A 19,090-nucleotide genomic window follows, 5' to 3' on the forward strand; every position below is an offset into this window, starting at 1 on the left:
CCTTGATGAATTCCTGGGTTCAGAGTAGTGCTTAATTTTGTAAGTTTCATGTGAGCTGGAGCCTCCCAGAATAAAAAGGAGGATGTATGACCTGGCACGTGTGCAACAAGGATCATTCTTGTTTGAGCTAGGATCCCCTTTATGTTTGAATCTAGAGAAAATATGAGGACTGTGTGCAGGGTAACTTACCTGCAATAGTTATTATAAAAACTAATTTAAATTTTCCTTCTAGTGACTCCAGTAAGGGGGAGAGAAAGGGGAAAAACCGAAGCCAGTGATAATGTACAAAACTTAGCAAAATTTCAGTTTGTGGAAAAAGTATTGTCAATTATTCATAATTATATGCAGTCAACCTTACTTCTAACTACAGTAAACTCTTGTTTTATTGAGATCCAAATTCCCTGCATATTACCTTTAATTTTTTGTTGGTGTTTTTATAACTTCTTTACCCAAATAATGCATTTTCATTATTGAAAGTATAGCAACTATGGGTGAGCAAAGTGAAGCTCCCTGTATTGTTCATTTTGAACCTACAGAATGACATACAGAGCAATATGTCAAAACCTTATTCAAATAAGCTGTCTTCAGAGTGAATACCCAGAGTCAGCACGGACTTAGCAAAACTTCTATGTTGCTTAATACTGTCAAGTGACAATCAGTGACCCTGAGACACTCCCAGGTTCTCAAGTGCCTTTGGGATCATGAAAGACAGGTTAAATAATGTGAAGTCTTGATCTGGTGTTCAGAATATATCAAAGTTATTGACAAATCAATGGTGCTGTACTATATATAGATACTCAATTGAAGAAAAGACCTGTTTTCTGGATAAGAGAGTGTTTACATATCTATGTGACAAGGGAGAGAGGACAGTTGCTGGCAGACACATAGTTAAAGGTTGCCCGGGAATATGAACTGTAGGAGTGAGGATTACATTGCCAGGTATTACAGTGTTCCATGAGCCTATAATTTTATAAATTTTGGATAGAGTGGATGACATACATATAAAGGGAGTTCTATGGAAAGCTCATGAGCAGACCCACACATATAACATTATTTCATATGGTACAGGTATGACATTTCCAATCAGATGCATTGATCAAGAATAAGAGTTGGTCAGCTGGTAAAGGGTTTGTCAAAAGGCGAAGTTAAATCATATCTTAACGCTTGTCACTTAAGAAGGCTTCATCTACTTGTTAGTACTTGATAAAAGCTAAGATAAAAGCAAAATCAAAACCAACAAAAATACAGGATCTAATCTGCACATATGGCATGATAATAGTTACATGAATTGTGTATGTAATGCATATATAGTACATGTGCAGACATCCGTTAGCAAAAAAATGAAAGTGTACAATGTTAATTTTGATGATTGTGAGATTCCTGAATATTGAATTTTTTCTCAAAGTGTAGTTGACACATGATGTTAAATTAGTTTAAGGTATACAGAATGGTGATGGCACAAAGGTATACATTATGCTATGCTCACCACAAGTGCAGCTATCATCTGTCACCATAGAACACTATTATAATACCATTCATTGTAATCCCTATGCTGTACCTTTCATCTCTGTGACTTAATCATTCCATAACTAAAAGTCTGTATCTCCCACTCCCCTTTACTCATTTTGCCCTTCCCCCAGCCCCTCTCTGGCAACCATCAGTTTGTTCTCTGTATTTATAGCTTTGTTGTAATTTTTTGTTTGTTTTTTTAGATTCCACTTATAAGTTAAATTATATGGTATTTGTCTTTCTCTCTTTGACTTATTTCACTTAACATAACACCACCTTGGTCCATCCATATTGTCGCAAAAGATATCATTCTTTTCTTATTGCTGAATAATACTCCATTTTTTATATATATCACATCTTCCTTATCCAGTCACCTATGGATTATCACTTGGGTTGCTTCCATACCTTGGCTATTGTAAATGATGCTGAAATAAACGTAGAGCTGCATATATATTTTTGAATTAGTGTTTTCAATTTCTTTGGGTAAGTACTCCCTAGCTGAATTACTGGATCATATGGTATTTCTATTTTTAATTTTTTGAGCAACATCTGTATTGTTTTCCACAGTGGCTGCACCAATTTACATTCTTACCAACAGGGCATGAGGGTTCCCTTTTCTCTACATCCTTGCCAACACTTGTTACTTCTTGTATTTTTTATTGTAACCATTCTGACAGGTGAAAGGTGATATCTCATTGTGGTTTTGATTTGCATTTTCCTGATGATTAGTGACACTGAGCATCTTTTCATGTGTTGGTTGGCCATCTGTATATCTTCTTTGGAAAAATGTTTAGTCAAGTCCTCTGCCCATTTTAATCAGATTATTTATTTTGTTTTGTTTTGTTTTTGGTGTTGAGTTATAGAAGTTCTTCATATATTTTGGATATTAACCCCTTATCAGATAAATCATTTGCAAATATCTTCTTCCATTCAATAGGTTGCTTTTTCTTTTTATTGATGGTTTCCTTGGCTGTGCAAAAGCTTTTTATTTTGGTGTAGGCCCAATAGTTTATTTTTGCATTTGTTTCCCTTGACTGTGGAGACATATCTAAAAATATGCTGCTAAAGGCCAATATCAAAGATATTATGCATATTTTTTTTCCTAAGGGCATTATGGTTCCATGTCTTACATTTAGGTCTTTCATCTATTTTGAGTTAATTTTTGTGTATGGTATAACAAAGTAGTCCAGTTTCATTCTTTTGCTTGTAGTTGTCCAGTATTTTCAGCACCATTTATTGAAGAGATTATCTTTTCCCCATTGTATATTCTTGCCTCCATTGGCATATGTAAGCATGAGTTTATTTCTGGACCCTCTGTTCTGTTCCGTTGATCTATGTGTCTGTTTTTGTGTAAGTATCATACATTTTTGGTTACTGTAGCTTTATACTTTATCTTGAAATCTGGGATTGTGATAACTCCAGCTTTGTTCTTTCTCAAGATTACTTTGGTTATTCAGGGTCTTCTGTGGTTCCATACAAATTTTAGGATTATTTGTTCTAGTTCTGTGAAAAATGCTGTTGGCATTTTGATAGGGATTGCATTGAATCTGTAGATTGCTTTGAGTAGTATGGACATTTTAACAATATTAATTCTTCCAATCCATGAGCATGGAATATCTTTCCAATTATTTGTGTTGTCTTCAATTTCTTTCAACAATGTTTTATATTTTTCAGAGTATAGTCTTTTATTTCCTTGGTTAAGTTTATTCCCAGGTATTTCATTCTTTTTGGTGCAATTGTAAATAGGATTGTTTTCTTAATTTCACTTTCTGCTATGTTATTAGTGTATAGAAACACAACCAATTTCTGTGTATTAATTTTGTATCCTGCAACTTTACTGAATTCATTTATTTCTTCTAATAGTTTTTTTGATGGTATCTTTAGAGATTTCTATTTATAGTATTGTGCCATCTGCAAATAGTGACATTTAAATTTCTGCCTTACCAATTTGGATGCCTTTTATTTCTCTTCCTTCTCTGACTGGTGTGGCTAGGATTTCCAGTACTATGTTGAATAAAAGTGGTAGGAATGCACATCCTTGTCTTGTTCCTCATCTTAGAGAAGAAGCTCTCATTTTTTTCCCCATTGAATATGATGTCAGCTGTCTGTTTTTCATATATGACCTTTATTATGTTGAAGTGTGTTCTCTCTAAACCCACTGAGTGTTGATATTTTTGCCTCTGCACTTGGCTCCATGTTAAACATTTGTTAATATGAGTATGGATTATATTTATGATTAAAAACATTATCCCCTAAAACTCTGCTACTTATGAAATATTTCAGTTAAAAAATATTGTGAGCCATGAAATCCAGTAGGAAAATCTTAACACTTGTTTCCTTTTCTCCTTAGGATAATCAGTATCCAGAATGACATGATTATCATTTCCATGCATTCCTTTCTTACTTTATTCTGAATGAGAGCTTCCCTAAACAAAACATAGGGAATAAAACAAATCATGTTTTATATGATTTCATTACTTACAGATGCACACAAACACATTTACACATAAACATAGTAGATGTTCTCATCCTTCAACTTGCTAATTTAGCAAAATGTATGCATACATACATTCATATATATGTATTATAAATAATATATGTGTGTGTATAATTTATATATATATAGTGTACATATATATGATGTGTATATGTGTAGAGTGTATATATACACATACACAGAAAACCCAATCCATAATCTCAAGGGAGTGTTGGGAAGAGTTCAAGGGTAAACCTCCCTCCAGTTCCAGAAAGCTATTGGGTGCGTCACATACAATGCTAATTTTTGCTTCCTTTCCATCCTAACTGCTCTGAGTTTTAACAGGGATTTTGTTTCTTAACCCATTTATTTCTTCTTTACCTTTAACTATTCTTTCCTTCTCATTCTTATAGTTTTGGTTGTGATTCTTTATCATGCTTTTTTCTATTAAGTTTTTAATTTTAATTCCAGTGTAATCAGCATGCAGTATGATATTAGTTTCAGGTGTACAATATAGTGATTCAACAATTCTATATATTATTCAGTGCTCATCATGATAAGTGTACTCTTAATCACCTTTCACCTATTTCACCCATCCCCCCACTCACCTCGCCTCTGGTAACCATTAGTTTGTTTTCTATAGTTGAGTCTATTTTTTGGTTTGCCTCTTTTTTCCTTTGTTCGTTTTTTTTGTTTCTTAAATTCCACATATGAGTGTAATCATATGGTATTTGTCTTTCTCTACTGACTTATTTCACTTAGCATTATGCCCTCTAGGTCCATCCATGTTGTTGCTAATGGGAAGATCTCATTCTTTTCTATGGCAGAGTAATATTCCATTGTGTGTGTGTGGGGGGGAGTGTAGATGCAATATCTTCTTATCCATTCATCTATCAATGGACGTTTGGGTTGATTCCATATCTTGGCTATTGCAAATAATGCTGCAGTAAGAATAGGGGTGAATATATCCCTTTGAATTAGTGCTTTTGTATTTTTTGGGTAAATACCCAGTAGTGCGATTACTGGATCATAGGATAGTTCTATTTTTACCTTTTTGAAGAATCTCCATGTTGTTTTCCATAGTGGCTGCACCAGTTTGCATTCCCACCAACAGTTCACTAGGGTTCCTTTTTGTCCACATCCTCACCAACACTTATTTCTTGTGTTTTTTTATTTTAGTCATTCTGACAGGTGTGAGGTGATATCTCACACCTGTAGTTTTGATTTTCATTTCCCTGATGGATGATATTGAGCATCTTGCGTCTGTTGTTCATCTGTATGTCTTCTTTGGAGAAATGTCTCTTCATGTCTTCTGCCTATCCTATTTGTTAAGTGGATTATTTGTGTTTTTTTATGTTAAGTTGTATAAGTTTTTTTTAATATATTTTGGATACTAATGCTTATGTCATTTGCAAATATCTTCTCCCATTCTATCGGTTATCTTTTAGTTTTGTTGATTGTTTCCTTTGCAGTGCAGAAGCTTTTCATTTTGGTGTAGCCCTAATAGTTTATTTTTACTTTTGTTTCCCTTGGCTCAGAAGACACACCTAGAAAAATGTTGCTATGGCCAGTGTCAGAGAAATTACTGTCTGTGGTCTCTTCTAGGATTTTTATGGTTCCGGGTCTCATGTTTATGTCTTTAATCCATTTTGAATTTATTTTTGTGTATGGTGTAAGACAGTGATCCAGCTTTATTATTTTGCATGTTGCTGTCCAGTTTTCCCAATACCATTTGTTGAAGAGACTGTTTCCCATTGCATATTCTTGCCTCCTTCATCGAAGAGTAATTGACTAATCATGGCTTTATTTCTGGGCTCTGTTCTCTCCAGTTGATCTGTGTTTTTGTGCCAGTACCATTCTGTTTTGATTACTTCAGTTCTGTAGTGTATCTTAAAATCTGGGATTGTGATACCTCTAGTTTTATTCTTCTTTTTCAAGACTGCTTTGTCTGTTTGGGGTCTTTTTTGATTCCATACAAATTTTTAGGATAATTTGTTTTAGTTCTGTGAGAAATGCTCTTGGTAATTTGATAGGAATTGCATTAAATGTGTACATTGCTTTTGGTAGTATGGACATTTTCACAATATTTGTTTTTCCAATGCATGACCATGGAATATCTTTCGATTTGTTTGTGTCATCTTCAACTTCTTTCATCAGTGTTTTATAGTTTTCAGAGTACAGGACTCTCACTCCTTGGTTAAGTTTATTTTAGGTATTTTATTATTTTTGGTGCAATTGTAAATGGTGTTATTTTCTTAATTTCTTTTTCTTCTACTTCATTATAGTAGATATGAATGCAACAGATTTCTGTATATTGATTTTGTATCCTGCAACTTTACTGAATTCATTTATCAGTTCTAGTAGTTTTTGGTGAGTCTTTAGGGTTTTCTATATATAGTATCATGTCATCTGCAAATAGTGAAAGTTTTACTTCTTCCTTACCAATATGAATGTCTTTTATTTATTTTTATTGTCTGATTGCTGTGGCTAGGACTTCCAGTACTATGTTGAATAAAAGTGGTGAGAATAGATATCCTTGCCTTATTCCTGATCTTAGAGGAAAAGTTCTCTATTCTTCCCCATTGAGTATGATGTTAGCTGTGGGTTTTTCACATATGGTCTTTATTGTTTTGAGGTATGTTCCCTCTAAACTGCTTTGTTGAGGGTTTTTATCATGAATAAATGTTGTCCTTTGTCAAATGCTTTTTCTGCAGCTCTTGAAATGATCATGTGGTTTTTATCCTTTCTCTTACTGATGTTATGTATCACATTGATTAATTTGTAAATATTGAACTACCCTTGCATCCCAGGAATAAATCTGACTTGATCATGGTGAATGATTTTTTAAAATGTATTATTGGATTCATTTTTCTAGTATTTTGTTGAGGAGTTTTGCATCTACGTTCATCAGAGATATTGGCCTGTAGTTCTCCTTTTTTGTATCTTCATCTGCTTCTGGTATCACGGCAATGATGGCCTCATGAAATGAATTTGGAAGATTTCTTTCCTCTTCTTTTTTAGAATAGTTTGAAAAAAATATGTATTAAGCCTTCATGGGATCATCCAGATTTCTGGATTTTTCACTTAACTGGGACAATCCCTCTGTATCTATCACTTGCTTAGAATATAAAAAAACAGGGTCACATACATCTATGTAGAAGTATCTATTTCATTTTCTACAGGTTATTTTTTCTTAATGAAAAGATGTAACTTTCCGATAAAGTAACGCAAAGTTTTCTTCAAACCAGATTATGAAAGAATAGCTGTTGTGATCGAATGCTCTTTGAAAAATTCACATGTGAATAAAAAAACTGGAAGAACATATACATAATTTTATATCCTACTGATGCCTATATCTACATCTCATGTTTATTAAATGTGAATTAGATGTCTACTGTGTGCCAGAAATTGTCACTCCAATTCCATATCTGCATCCACATCTTCCCTGTCTTGATATCTAGACTGGATAACTGAAAATGTTCACAGATGGAAAGATGGATGTTAGTGGGCACCCCATGGGGTGTTTAGGTTGTCCTAAAACAGACTCCATTCGAAGCACTTTTTGACTAAGCTTAACCCTGAGTCCCAGAAACCCAGCATTTCAACAGGAAATAATTCAGTTGAAGGGGGAAGTTGTACCTTCAGAAATTGAAGCCACTTGTAAACCAGACCTCCACTGTCTTGAATAGCACTCAGAGGCTACTACCTTCTCTTGAGGAGACCTCACTCCCAGAGAGAGAGTGAAGGACAAGGTAACACTTGTGTGGTTTCAGTCTTGATTCTTTCATGGGTGCAAACTAGAAGTTTTATTTTCTCTTTAGTCCATGGCCAGGTTGTATGGTAGATTTCTTTCTTTCTTTTTTTAAAGGTTTTATTTATTTATTTGAGAAAGAGAGAGAGAGATTGAGAGAACGAGTGGAAGGAGGGGCAGAGGGAGAAGCAGACTCCCTGCGGAGCAGGCTGCCCCTTGTGGGACTCGATCCTAGGACCCTGGGATCATGACCTGAGCCAAAGGCAGATGCTTAACTGACTTAGCCACCCAGGTGCCCTGTGTGGTAGGTTTCAAAAATGATTTTGTGGCTGTCTTATCCTAGGAAGTTCATCTCTACCATTTAGTTCTCTGAGGGAGTCTATCTGAGGTGACATAGAGTTTCTGCTTCATTGAAGACCTTGTTTCCTGGTTGTGGGGGCCTGGACTCAGATGCACAGGAGAAAGAGGAGAGACAGTTCTCAAAGACAAGGCTGAGACCGGGACCCTGATCTCAACATCTAATTCTCCTGAGTTAGTAACATGGTTTCTGTACCTTTCTCACAAAACGGTCACCCCCTCAACTGTTCCTCTTAGGCTTGACACCCCACTATGATCCAACTTTCTCTTGTCCAGGGAAGTACAGCCAGTGAAATTCCTCTATAACCTGGTGGTAGAGGAAACTTTTCCAGCTATGACTAACAATCCATAAACAATTGGGGAGTGATATAACAAAAATTAAGCTGAATAAATTGCAAAGATCTAATTGGCTTTATTAAACGAATCATGAATCTGGCAGCATCCCATCAAACAAATAGAGGGGCATTCCTAGGAGATGTAAAAAAAATGGAAGGTAGTTATAGAAGGAAGGTGGGGCAGGAAAGCTATTAGCAAAAGAAAAGAGTTATTTCAGGCAAGTTGGCTTTTCTATAGGGTGGAAAGCAAAGGGTCTTATACTGATTGCCTCAACTGTTGGGGGGCGGAATGGAGAGGGCCCACGTGTCGGATTAATTAGCACTGATTGAAAATTACTGATTGACTGGTTAAGATTACATTTCTGGGGGAGGTTGAAACTGCAATTAGATTATGTTATTAAGTCCCCGTTTGGGAACATGGTCGCAGTAACACCATTTTGGTTCTGTGTTTGTTTGTTTGTTTTTTTAACAAGGGAAAGAGTGATGTATTTAATTCCATTTAAAAAATTACATGACAAAAGCAAAAAACAAGGAAAATACAATGGAAAAGTATGATTTGTAATATTTTAGACCTGCCTCCTTGAAATAACTGAGACTTCTTAAATGACTTGCGTGTGTGTGTGTGTGTGTGTGTGTTTAGATGGTTCAGTCACATGATTATAGACAATCCCTTAGTTTTCTGCCACAGATGGCTGACTAACTGCTTACCAAAGCCTTCGTTTTATATATTCACCCAGCAAGGGCCAGCTCATCTCCAAGAACCCTAGAATACCTCCCTGGGGTGTGTGTACTGATAATATGCCCCTACTGTCTCTTCAAAGCAAACAAAACTCCAGATGACAGGGACATTCTTTGCGCCATTAACCTGGGCAGAGTTCCACCAATAGCAGGGGTCCCAGTCTAGTGCATCTAATTACAATGCCTTCTCACTTGGTAGCCTGAAGAGTGAAGGTGTTTTGCTTTTGGCAAAAGACCAAGGCATGGATTGCTGAGGGGACACATTTCTGGTGTGGGGGATCCTGCCTGTGCTTCATGATTGCCATAGAAACCTAACGTCATTAAGGCCACCGTGATGACTTTTCAGTAGAGACAAAACATACCCTGGTGTGAAGATCAGGTCCCACCTTAGGTGTTTGGGACTCAGCTGAGGGCATGGGTCACCTCAGTGGCTGGGGTGTGGGGATGCAAAGCAATCCAGATCCAAGCCTGTTTCCCACTTGGGGGCTCAGTGTCCCAGCCATAATACTTGGGTGTTACAGGCTGTGTCATAGGTAAAGCAATTGGGGTCCTGCCCTGTCCCAGTGACTTTGGTCCTGCTCCAGGGTTGTTCTGGAGATGCTTTCCTCTAAAGGCATGGGTGCCCTCCTTAAGGCACTGGGTGTTATATGCAACTAATGAATCATTGAATACTACAGCAAAAAACCTATGATGTACTATATGTCGGCTAACTGAACATAATGAAAAAAAAAAGTTAAAAAAATAAAGGCATGGGCGCAGTAGATAAAAGAGGTAAGGACTCTGAGCCCCAGCTTCCCCCTCTGTCAAATGGGGATGACAAAGCTTTACCCACAGGATTGCTGAGAACAGTCAGTGATACACATGAGCAAGCCCATGGCCCTGTGGTTACTGGAGGATCATGAATGCCTGTATGAATTCAGGCCATTTCTTATTCCTTCAAAACTTTGTAGGGGATAGAGGAGGAAAGGAGAAGAAAAGGTCCTGGTAAGAAGCCCATTATAATAACATGTGGTTGTTATGATCAGGGCCCAATTGTATCAGTGTCATTGTCCTTCCCCAGTGCCTAGCATGGTGCTGGGCACATAGTTATACCAGTAAAGCATAGTAATTGCTGGATTGATCCCTGTGCCACTCTTCTGGTCAGTGGTCCATCTAATATCAGGTGCCTGAAGGAGGCAGGTCCTGAAGATCTGTATCCTGATGGCTGCTGAAGCTTCTACTCCAGATTCAAGGGCAGCAGTCCTCAGAAGACCCCATCACTTCAAATCCTTAATGGGAAATGACATCTGACACAAGGGTATTCAAAGATCTGAATAAAAGCATATTGTGGAATAGCTCCTGTGAAGTTCACAAACTAGCCTAAAAGTAGAGAAGCTACTTTGATCTCATCATGGGAGAAGAGGTTTAACAGGTGGAATTTTAGTCCATCAGCAGCTACACTGCTGTGTAGTAGCCCTTGAGGCCCCTATTAGGGATTCCTTTTTGCTGAAAAGCAATTAATTGTCCAGTTGTAGAAGGAAATTGGTCTTTAATATGCATTTGCAATGAATAACCTAAATTGTTCTTTCCATATAAATAATAATTGGCAAATCACATGTATCTCCTAGAAGGGTGTTGAAATTTACAGTTTTTAGATCTTCCTAGCAATTTGACATGGTAATATAGATTCTTCCCTAGTGCTCATGGTTTTCCCCCAATTTATAAAAAGATTCTTTAAAGAGTCAGAACAGGGGCGCCTGGGTGGCTCAGTCATTAAGCATCTGCCTTCGGCTCGGGTCATGATCCCAGGGTCCTGGGATCGAGCCCTGCATCGGGCTCCCTGCTCGGCGGGAGGCCTGCTTTGCCCTCTCCCACTCCCCCTGCTTGTGTTCCCTCTCTCACTGTGTCTCTCTCTGTCAAACAAATAAATAAAATCTTAAAAATAAATAAATAAATAAAAATAAAGAGTCAGAACATTTCCATGTGTTAGTTTAAGATTTCAATGACTAGATTTTAATATTTTATTTTATTTTATTTTTTTAAAGTTTTTGTTTATGTATTAGAGAGAGAGCACAAGCGGGCAGAGGGGCAGAGGGGGAGAGAGAAACAGACTCACTGCTAAGCAGGGAGCCTGACGCTGGGCTCAATCCCAGGACCCTGGGATCATGACCTGAGCCGAAGGCAGACACTTAACCGACTGAGCCACCCAAGCGCCCCAATATTTTATTTTTTTTGTTAAAGATTTATTTATTTATTTTAGAGAGAGAGCGCTAGTGGGGAGAGGGGCAGAGGGAGAGAATCTTCAAGGAGACTCCCTGCTGAGCGCAAAACCCAACTCAGGTCTCAATCTCGTGACCCATGAAATCATGACCTGAACCAAAACCAAGAATTGGACACTCAACTGACTGAGCCACCCAGGCATCCCTAGATTTTAATATTTTAAAAAATATTTATTACAGTAGAGTTTGGCCTATTCCTCTCTCAATAACCTGAGCAGTTACTTATAAATATCATAATTATTCCTAATACATAATATTTTATTTCTGTACTTCAGAAGGAAATAGACATCAACTTTCTCTAAATACTTGGATAAATTTCATTGCTAATGATTGTTTCTATTTTGGTTATATGTAGTATGGACCAATTTGATAAGAGATAGTGTGAATCTGTTAATACTATAAGAATAGGGGCTCCTGAGTGGCTCAATCGGTTAAGAGTCTGCCTTTGGCTCAGGTCATTATCCTAGTGTCCTGGAATCGAGCCCTGTGTCGGGCTCCCTGCTCAGCACAGAGCCTGCTTCTCCCTCTCCCTCTGCTGCTCCCCCTGCTTGTGCTCTTTCTCTGTGTCAAATAAATAATAAAATCTTTTTAAAAATATTATAAGAACATAATCATGGGAATTTTTCACCTAATGGAATTGTATCGAAAAATTATGAATATGTAAATATATGTCAAATATTTCCTTAAAGTTTGGTTGACATACAATACACTGTACATATTTAAAGTATAATCTCTAATAAGTTTTTATATCTATATGCACTTGTGAATCCAATACTACAGTCAAGATAAGGAACATATTCATCACTTCAGAAAGTTTCTTTGTACCCCTTTGTAATGCCCCCATCTACCTCTCTAGCCTCCCTCTCTACATCACCCTACCCCATTTTTGGGTGACCACTGATCTTCTGTTACTATGATTTTTTCCAATAATTTTATGTGAATGGACTCATACAATGTGTATTTTTTTTGTCATTCCTCTTTCTGTCAAGCTATTTCCACATTTGTCCATGTGTTGCGTATATGAATATTTTTTCTTTTTTATTGTTGGCCAACATTCCATTATGTGGGTATACCACAATTTGATCTATTCACTCACCTGGTAATGGATATTATTTTTTTTCCAATTTGCAGTTCTTATTAAAAAAAAAAGGTGCAATGAACGTTTGCGTATAATCTTTGCTTGAACATATGCTTTCTTTCTCTTGGGTAGATACATCTGGAGTGTAGCAGCTGGATCATATATGGCAGGTGTAGGATCAGCATTGAAATAAACTGACAAAATGTTTTTCAAAGTGTTGGCACTATTTTTCATTGCCACCAGCTACGTATGCAAGTTCCATCCTCCACAACCATGTAGGACTTGGTATGGTCAGTTTGTTTATTTTAGCCATTCACAGAGGGGTGTAGTGAGATTACATTTCCCTAATGACTAGCAATATTCAGCATCATTTCATGTCCTTATTTGAAATTTGTATATTTATTTTGATTATGTATTTTATCAAATATGTTTTTCCATTTATTTATTTATTTATTTTCCCCCACCTACCTCAGCAACCCTCTGTTTCCTATAGTTAAGAGTCTCTCATGGGTTTTCTCCCTCTCTGATGACTTCCCATTCAGTTTTCCCTCCCTTCCCCTATGATCCTCTTCACTGTTTCTTATATTCCACATATGAGTGTAACTGTATGATAATTGTCTTTCTCTGATTGACTTATTTCACTCAGCATAATATCCTCCAGTTCCATCCATGTCAATGTAAATGCTAGGTATTCATCCTTTCTGATGGCTAGGTAATATTCCATTGTATATATATACTAACTCTTCTTTAACCGTTCATCTGTTGATGGACATCTTGGCTCTTTCCACAGTTTGTCTATTGTGGACATTGTTGCTATAAACATTGGGGTGCAGGTGCCCCTTCAGATCACTACATTTGTGTCTTTGGGGTAAATACCTAGTATGCAATTGCTGGGTCATAGGGTAGCTCTACTTTTTAGCTTTTTAAGGAACCCTCCATACTGTTTTCCAGAGTAGGCTGTACCAGCTTGCATTCCCACCAACAGTGTAAGAGGGTTCCCCTTTCTCCACATCCTTGCCAATATTTGTTGTTTCCTGTCTTGTTAATTTTAGTCATTCTGACTGGTGTGAGGTGGTATCTCATTGTGGTTATGATTTGTATTTCCCTGATGCCAAGTGATGTGGAGCATTTTTTCATTTGTCTGTTGGCCATTCGTATGTCTTCTTTTTTTTTTAAGATTTTATTTATTTAGGGGCACCTGGGTGGCTCAGTTGGTTATGTGTCTGCCTGCAGCTCAGGTCATGATCCCAGGGTCCTGGGATCGAGCCCCATGTCGGGCTCCCTGCTCAGCAGGGAGCCTTCCTCTCCTCACTCTCCCACTCTCTCTCTGTTAAATAAATAAACAAAATCTTTTTTAAAAAACTGTAAAAAGCAATTAGCCCTCCATAACATAGATGATCCTCATCCAATCAGGTGGAGGACTGAATAGAACAAGAAGAAAGCTCTCAAACTATTTTATAATAAAGCAGGATGGTTGCTGTTTGTGTTTTCCCAGCTTTCCTTGGCCAGCATGGTTACCATGGTGACTCAGTGACCGCTGTGGAACTTGGTACAATCTGAAAATACATTTATAATTTTTGCCTGAATCACTCATTTTTCTAATAGCGGTTAAGTGTTGCTTTTATAATGCTATCATTCTTTCTAGATTAATAATTTAGCATTCAAATGTTGGGTAGAGCTTTTCCATTTACTTCTTTTTTTTAAATTTTCTTATTGTTATATTAATCACCATACATTACATCATTAGTTTTTGATGTAGTGTTCCATGATTCATTGCTTGTGCATAACACCCAGTGCTCCATGCAGAACGTGCCCTACTTTAATACCCATCACCAGGCTAACCCATCCTCCCACCCCCTTCCCCTCTAGAACCCTCAGTTTGTTTTTCAGAGTCCATCGTCTCTCATGGTTCATCTCCCCCTCCGATTTCCCCCCTTCATTCTTCCCCTCCTGCTATCTTCTTCTTTTTTTTTTCTTAACATATATTGCATTATTTGTTTCAGAGGTACAGATCTGTGATTCAACAGTCTTGCACAATTCACAGCGCTTACCATAGCACATACCCTCCCCAGTGTCTATCACCCAGCCACCCCATCCCTCCCACCCCACCCCCCACTCCAGCAACCCTCAGTTTGTTTCCTGAGATTAAGAATTCCTCATATCAGTGAGGTCATATGATACATGTCTTTCTCTGATTGACTTATTTCGCTCAGCATAACACCCTCCATTCACTTCTATCATTTACTTATTTATTCATGTATTTATTTTCTTAGTATGACTCATGGATTCCTATTTTGCTCAAAGATTTACCCTCTGATATTATAATTATATATTTTGATGCTCACATTGTCACAGAATTGGGCAGTGTTAGCTCCTTCAAATTGGCTTCTGTGTCCATATGTTGCCTCCCTTGAATTCCCTGAGAATGTACTTTGCTTTGTGAGCCTGAGGATTTCCCAGTCCGTGGAAAGAAAATAATGTTGCCAACCTCAGAGCAATGCTTTGAACATTTAAAGACTAAAAGTTTAAAAATAGCAACCTATACCATGTGGCAAGAAGAAAGCTCTCAAAATGTTAGTTGCCCAATCCAGTTTTACCTCCTTCATTTTGTCAACCTGCTGCCTCTGACATGAACATGATAGCATGAGTACCAGAGAGAATACTTGGACATGGAGCAGCAAGTAGGGAAGAGCCCACATTTCCATGATGTGAGAGCTTCAGTGTCTGCTGTGTGTGGGAGGAGGCTGTGGGATGGAGCTGGGGAAGAAGCACAGCATCACTGCAAAGCTTCCAGTGACCTAAGTAGGGATAAGCAAGCACATGCTCATCCCTTTCCCCTGTGTTTCATGTGCTTTCCGTTCCCCTCACTTTCCCCTCTATCCCATGTGCTGTCTGATCCCCTGACTCTCTCTTCTAGTAGGTCAGCAGAGAAAGGTGTGGACTCTAAGCTTCTGAAATAGGAGCCAATAGAGAAGAACCAAGTGTGACATTCAGTGAGCACTAGATGATGTCGAAGAGGAGCTCATGGCTAAAGACTTCCACCTTAAAAACATGTTCATAAAAAGAATCATACACCTTTATTTTTTGAAAACCAAGGAAGAATTAGCTGACAGAAACTCAAAGTAGCCCTTAACCTTGTAACTTTCTTGTGAGCTGGAGTCTCTCAGAATAAAAAGATGCATGAAGTGGCAGGGGTGCAGCAAGGATCATTCTTGTCTGAGCTGGGATCCCATTTATGTTTGAAACTAGAGGAAATATGGAGCATGAGGGAGTGAGTTACCTGGAAATAGCTATTTTTGATGGCTAAATTTCTTTGTGTCTGACTGTAGTAGTGAAAATCAGAGAAAGAGGGAAAACTGAAGCTAGTGATAATATGCAGTACTTAGCAAAATTTCAATCTGTGTAAAAGCATTGTTGATTATACCAAATTATGTGTAGTCAGCCTGACTACTAACCACACAGTAAGCTCTTTTCTTGGAATCCAAATACCCTGAATTTTACCTTTAACTTCGTGTCACTGTTTTTAGAGCTTTCTTTACACAAATAATGCATTTTTATTGTGGAAAATGTAGCAATTATGGATAAGCAAAGGGGGGCTCCCTGTTTGGTTCATTTGGATCCTATAGAATGACATACAGAGCAAATGTGTCAAGACCTTATTCAAATAAACTCTTTTCAGAGTGGATACCCAGAGCCAGCACAGACTTAGCAAACCTTATATATTTCTTAATACTATCCAATACAAAAACCAGTGATGCTGAACATGCCAGATTTTCAAGTGCCTTTGGGATTATCAAAGGCAGGTTAAATAATGCAAGGTCTTGATCTGGAGTTCAGAATATATCAAATCCATTGACAAATCAGTGGTGCTCTACTGTATATGGATACTCAATAGAAGAGATGACCTTATTTTCCAGTTATTCTGGATAATAGACAGTTTACATATATAAGAAATGAGAGGGGACAATTGCTGGTAGATACAAGTTAAGGGTTGCCCAGGAATAATTTCATCTGGATCAATATCCCAAGGAAGAGGCAGGGTGCCATTTCTGTACCAAGAGGTGAATGGAATTTGCCTGTTGAATGCTGTAATCAAAAACAAACAACACTTCACTTTACAGATTAAACTATCCTGTTTTCTCTTAAAAAACTGAATTGACTGTGTGTGTGTTTCTTGTGTATCTATGTCCCTTCTGGCTCTACTACCTCCTACACATACTCATGGTTATAGTTTATTTATTTTTTTGGGGGGGTGAACTTTACTGTATGTAAATTTCACCTAAAAAAAAGAAAGAAGGCGACAGTCGCACATCAGTGGGTCCTGTTGGTTATAGTTGAAACTCAGTAAAGACCAGCATCAGATCTCCAATTCAGGGTTAGACATCCCAGAAAATTTGTTTTTTTTTTTTTTAATTCTAGGCAAGTGATGGATACAGAGGGATTGTTCCAGTTAAGTGAAAATCCAGAAAGCTGGCTGATCCCATGAGGTCAAGCTCCCAATCTCCATCCTCCCTCCCCTGTGTGGAGCCCCCTGGTCTGAGACTCAGAGCTGCCATCCTGGATCTCACCACCAGGTGACATCACATTTGTCTCCATTTTTGTTATTCTTTTTTTATGAAAAGGAGTGCATTACGAAGAGTAAAAAATATCACAAAATAGCTATGATACCAATTCTGCTTGGAAAATTCATATGTATATTAAAGAAGATCCATTTGCTTTTGACCCCAAACTACATCGTGTGTATTGATTTATCTCTTGCCTCATCACTGTCAGCTGATGTACAGTGTGGACTGGGCAAATGTTCCTTACCAGGGAATAGGGCATTCTCCCTCCATTACCCCAACATTGTATAGGCTGCCCGACCTTCTCCCGCCCCTTTTCACCCCCTGTTCATGACAAAGGACACAGCTTCCCAGATCCTGCTCAGATTCCCTGTCCTCTCAGTCACCTACCCCTTGTTCTACCCAAAACCACCCTTGAAATACCTGCCACCATCTTCCAAGGTGCACCACTGCTACCAGGTGTTTCATCTGCAGGCACCAAAGTATATGTTTTCACGATATTCTTTTACACCCAGCAGTTTTTCCAGACAGAATTAGAGTCATTTTTCGTAAGTTTAATGCCTGGGATTTTGGAAGATTATTATTTTTCTACTCTTTGCAGAAGCTTCAGAGAAAAGTTTGATGTTAGTGGTACTTTGGTGCCACCTTGTGACAAAACTCTGAACAGTAGCTTGAACATGTCTGGGAAGGAAAGTGGGAGGGAGGGGCTCTGACCCAAACTCACCAGACTGAACTTTCTGGAAGTCAGGATGAAAATGATAGAATTCTTTGGGTACAGCGTATTGATGGCTTTCTCTGGACATTTTATACAAATGGAATCATACAATATGTTGTCTTTCGCATATTGAGCGTCTTTCTCTTGGCTTAATGTTTTCAAGTTTCAAATATTGTAGAATGTATCAGTATTTCATTCATTTTTTTGGCCAAATATACCACATTTTATTTACCCATTCATTAATAGGCGGACATTTGAGTTGTTTCTGCTTTTGGCTATTATGAATAACGATGCTATGTACATTCCTATACTAGTTTTTATATAGACATATGTTTTCATTTTTCCTGACTGTGTGCCTAGGAGTGAAATTGTTGAGTCATTTAGTAACTCTCTGTTGAACTGTTTGAGGAACTGCCAGACTGTTTTCATAACCCTGACAGTGTTGAGGCGTGCAGGCATAGTCTGTCGTTCTTCTTCTGATTGGACTCCTGTTATGGGTTTTGAGAAAGAATACCGTAGAGTTGAAGTGCCCTTCTGTCACTTCATATTTAGGAGGACATGATACCCACATGACATCACTTGATAACTGGAGATGCTGACCTTCATCACAGGGTTAGGGTGGTGTTTGTCTAGTTTCTCCAGTGTACAGTAACTATTTTCCATTCACCTATTCTATTCTCTGAAGTTAGTCACTAAGTCTGTCCTGCCCTCAGGGGTGGGAGTCAGATATGGTTCACCTCATGGAGGCAGGGTATCCACATATATTATTCGGAGTTATTTAGTTTATATCATGGAATCCATTTTTGTTAATTCAAACATTTATATATGTGTCAATATGGATTCATGTATACATATTTTCTCAGGTTTTTTCAAATGGCTACATCCCAAAAGAAGGTCTACTATCATGATTTCTTTGGTGTAGAAAATGGATTTTGACTGAACACCCAGGAAACTGCAAAAGAGTTCCCTAACTTTGCCATTATATATCACTACCATGGTATTGTCTAAATATGGTATGTTAGACAATGCTTTCAGATAATATATTTAGCCATGGCAGAGTTTGGAATGACATTATACTTTCATATGATTTTATTCCATGATTGATTTCCTTGAAAAAGAAATAAAAACATATGACAGAGTTTATTGAAATGATGATAGCAAATTCTTGCTAACATGCATAAAACATATTTACAAAATCCATTCAATGAAGCAAAATTATAAGCTATGTCAGAGAAAATGTGTGCTTCATTTGAAAGCCCATTGTGAAAAGCACAGTACTTCAGTTATCTGACTCCTATTCTATGGAAGGTA

At 37.7% G+C, this 19,090-nt stretch overlaps 1 long non-coding RNA gene across 4 annotated transcripts in view; it reads left to right on the forward strand.

Annotated features, from left to right (window-relative positions):
- Positions 1 to 19,090, forward strand: part of LOC116628545 — a 91,209-nt gene that overhangs the window by 62,930 nt on the left and 9,189 nt on the right. For 3 of the 4 annotated variants that reach the window (XR_004298637.1, XR_004298639.1, XR_004298638.1), the window contains one exon: positions 16,922 to 17,076. The exons of the other annotated variant lie outside the window; for it this stretch is intronic. This is a non-coding gene — a long non-coding RNA (uncharacterized LOC116628545). The remainder of the gene's footprint in view (positions 1 to 16,921; positions 17,077 to 19,090) is intronic. 4 annotated transcript variants of the gene reach the window in all.

The sequence above is a fragment of the Phoca vitulina genome, unplaced genomic scaffold (genome assembly GCF_004348235.1).
Source record: "Phoca vitulina isolate PV1807 unplaced genomic scaffold, GSC_HSeal_1.0 scaffold122, whole genome shotgun sequence".
In the NCBI taxonomy this organism is placed as follows: Eukaryota; Metazoa; Chordata; class Mammalia; order Carnivora; family Phocidae; genus Phoca; species Phoca vitulina.